The sequence below is a fragment of the Pinus tabuliformis genome, chromosome 4_1 (genome assembly GCF_031772625.1).
Source record: "Pinus tabuliformis cultivar Carrire ecotype Pingquan chromosome 4_1, CPIR1, whole genome shotgun sequence".
NCBI lineage: Eukaryota > Viridiplantae > Streptophyta > Pinopsida > Pinales > Pinaceae > Pinus > Pinus tabuliformis.
In genome coordinates, this window is record NC_142303.1 from 950,168,536 (window position 1) to 950,172,658 (window position 4,123).

The 4,123-nt window shown below is 36.3% G+C and overlaps 1 pseudogene; it reads right to left on the reverse strand.

Moving 5' to 3' along the window:
- Window positions 1-1,335: 1,335 nt before the first annotated feature.
- On the reverse strand, window positions 1,336-3,037 carry LOC149179283 (F-box protein At1g10780-like; annotated as a pseudogene).
- Between the last annotated feature and the right edge of the window lie 1,086 nt (window positions 3,038-4,123).

Here is a 4,123-nt window from a genome sequence, read left to right on the forward strand (position 1 = left end):
TTTAGTACATTAAAGGTTAGGTTCTAAAAACTTCTCAATTGAAATTCATTACTTGTAACAGCTCTATCATAGTTTAACATTTAACATAATTGATGATTATTAGGTGAACAATGGACAGACGTGTAAAAGAGGGTATTGTAAATCATCTACTTCTCTAACTAAATGCTACACCTATATACTTTGAAGCAGAAATATTGTAAGTGATGATTATTAAGGGAATGGTTGACAGACATATAAAAGATGACCATTTGAGAGTGCATTGAAAATAATATTTTTGTCTAAAGATCAACTAAAAGCTACATCAAAACTCTGAAAGAACAAATATATAAAAGATGATCATTTAATGATATGCAATGTTCATTTGTACTGTGAGAGTTTACACTGTTTTTTAGGTTTATCACCATCAGAATTCAATATGGTTCATTTTTTTAGGTTTAACACCTTCAAAATTCAATATAATTCAAACTAAAAATCCAGTAAAACACATAAGGAAAGTGAAAGAAAGCAAGAGTATAGATTTAGATTAAATACCAATTAGGGATATGTAGTTAGTAACAAGATTTGTAATTATTATGGATATTAAATAGAGAAGATCCATAGGGCATAACACCCAAAACTGCTTAAAACAAATGATCAAACATATTTTCCAGTAGGCCAAAACCATCCCAAAAAAGTTATAAAGCCATAAATTTTGTAAAAATGTCTCGCATAAATCAAGGACACAATTCATGAAATTATACAACATTTTTTTTTCAATAAAAGAACCAATCATTTCAAAACCTGCAATTGATAGGTTTATGATCATGAAATAATAAAAGCAGTGGAGAGATCATATGCAATAAGGATAGCATCTGTGATACACAGGCTGTGATTACAGGGAAAAATAGGTTGTGATTACAGGCAAAAATAGTATCTCCTCCAAATATGCTGCTATCCAATATTTTCCAAATAGCAGTGGTTCTACCTCCAACAGAAATCCATCCAATGGTGATCAAACTGTTTACAAAGGTGCTCTCTTTAAATCTATATAGAAGATAGAAACTAAAAATGAAACCTAAACATTGTTTCCTGATATCCTGAAGCTCTATATCAAATAGAAGGCAAAATGACACCTTAGAAGTGCCAAAATGTATAACATCTTTTATATTACCATATCCATCTCAAACTCAAATATGAAAATCAAGCCGATAATTATAAGAGCACATTAACTCTACTTCGAAAATAAAAATAAATACGATACAACTCAAGTCTGATTCTTAAATAATTGCCAATTTGAGATTTACATAATAGAGCACATCAGCTGTATTTCCCAAAAAGAGGGTAGACATCTTAATCTCTTATGCCCCAAGTACAAAAATCATAACTCTTTAAACCATAGGATTGTGTTTCTTCCAGAACCTCCCATAAGAGGTAAGCCAAAAGCATCAAGCATCGAAACCCTGAATTGATTTACTCAATTGTGACAACCTGATTCCTAAGCTTGAACCTCATAACCTGCTCAAAGAATTTGTCTGCAGTTTCTTAGCAGTTCTTCATTTGGGAAATTCGTATAATCAATTCTTTTAGTTTTGGGTTGTATTTGACTAAGGACATTAATGTCATCATTTTCTGTTCAACATTCAAAGGTGACCTCACTGTAATCAAAATCTTTTCCAGGCAAGGTATGGTGAACAAGGAGTCCAACTGCAAGATAAAAAATACAACTTTAGAAGAAAAAATTAATACAAATCTTTCATTGAGCTTTCCATTTTTCCAACAAAAACACTAACCAAAAAATAAAATGCAAAGATAGCAACCAACATCCCAAACAATATGTTATAATTTAGAGATGAACAAGCTTACTTGTGCCAAGTTGTTTCTTTGTGACAGCGCAACAAACATGGCACCATGTACTTCAAAATTGGTTAATCTTGGATGGCTATTGAAAAAATCAACAAAGTCCATCTTAGGAAAGGGTTGCAGTCTTTCTGCATCTCCGCTAAACTCAATTTTCATTACCAAATGCTTCACATCAGTTGCAGATTGCAAAACTGTGTTTATAGCATCCCAACACCACTGCACTCCCTGAATGGATAGATACTCTAAATACTTCAACCTTATTTACTTTGTCTGGGAAATAAAACAATTTGAAATATTACAAAAACAAAATAAGTGAGAAATTAGAATAAAAATATGCATTTAAAAGAAAACAAAATGAAACAGAAGAACCGAAAGCAAATATGTAAGAGAATCTTAAAACATAATCTGTAAACCTGCATTATTTGCTATTGAAAGCCGCCGCCTCAGGGAGTGAATTCCCCTTATACGAATCCAAGAAGCTCCTTATGCTTCAAAGGATTGAAGTTTGGGAGCAATTATGTTGACAGAGAAATCACCTATACCTAAAAAATCCAATCTGCACTACTCTAGAAGCTGCAAATCAATGATCACCACTTTGACACCATCACAGCCTAGCAAAGCCAAACACTTTAGCATCAGACATGCATGAATGATGCTGGATAAAGAAAAATCACGTGTATGAATACCAACAACTTCCAATGTATGAAGGCTCATGAAAGGGCTCCAATTTGGTGCTTGTGATAGATGAACACCCCGTAACTTGAGGCTTTCAAGATGAGGCAAGGAACAAATGTAATCAAGCTTAGTGGGAAAATTAGGTACAGGAACTTTTACTACAAGATTATCTAGTCGAAGTTCCAAGTGCTTCAATGAATTGCATGTGTGTGACAACCAAGCTCGTAAGCTATTCCCAGAAAAATGGCAATAAACAATTAGCCCTTCCAATGCAGATGTTGAAAATACCATGCGGCTTACAACAACATCTAACTCAGTCAATCCCTCATCACAAACACTTCTCGAAAAATAAAGGCTGCGAATGTTTCTCATTGCCTCTCTCCATTTTTTACTAACACAACAACACATGGCCACATCTCTGGCATTCTTGACAAATGAGAGCATGTGCTGCACTACTGCATCAGGGAAACACATCCATAATCCCCCTCAAAGAATCATCATCGATATCCATGGTGTCAGCCATTGCAAAAGTTTTTTTTTCACAAATGCCTATCAGGAATTTGACCATAACCCAGCAATGTCAACCTCCTAAAAACCAGTCCTCGGATATATAAATTTTATTGCTCTCTCCTCCTTCGATGAACCTTTTTTGAGCCAATACTTGATTTCAGCAACAAAAATACTTAAAATTAGAAACCCACATAAAACCCATCAAAATTGAAGCTTGAAACCAATGAAAAGAAACCTAGATCAGTCAATGCAAAGGAAAAACTACTGATGCAGAGGATTTTCACACTGCAATACACGCACTGACCTGTGATTTCGCCCATAAACCTATTTGAGCATTTTAAACAAATAATGCAATGGCGAGATTCAAAAAAAAAAAAGTTTTCAGAAAACGAACAGATGCAACAGAACCCTACTTACCCAGAAGATATTGAAACAGTGAAGGAGCCATGGTGGGTCTTCCAGTAATATTTGTGTGGGCCATCTCTCCTCTTACATTTTTCTTTTGCAGGTACCTACGATGATTTTAAAAACATTTGTTCTGTGCCCTCCTAGTGGTTGGGCACGTCTAGATATAGAGACTCAGAATTCAAACGATTAAATTTGAAAGACAATGACGCGGTCAATTCTGTTGCATACTTACAGTTCAAGCTCTGCGCAGGGAGGTCAGAAAGTTTTTGAGAAGCAGGGAGGTAGGAGGTCAAGGAGCTCTGGGACTGTGGGAGGTCGAGGAGTTCTGGCGCGGCCTGGTTTTGTGTCTGGTTTGGAATTCAAGTCGCCCACCCGCCACCTTCATTGCATTAACGAGCGGAGTAGGGTCGCCTGGCTAGACAGAGGAAGTGACCAATCAGATTCGAAAGATTTTGATTCTGACGGATTGTGACAGTCAAATCAGAAATGGAGCGCGTCGGAGGGGTTGGAGGAATCTCAGCCGAAACCGAAATATTTTCCGAGCGGGAACGGAATCCGTGCAATTCCTCCACCTAGCTAGACTACTCCAATAGGCAAATGTCCCTGCAGGCGCCCAAAAGCCGTGTCGATCATCCCAATGTGCATTGATGGATGAATACATGCAACATCTCATTGTCAAACGCGTCCGGAT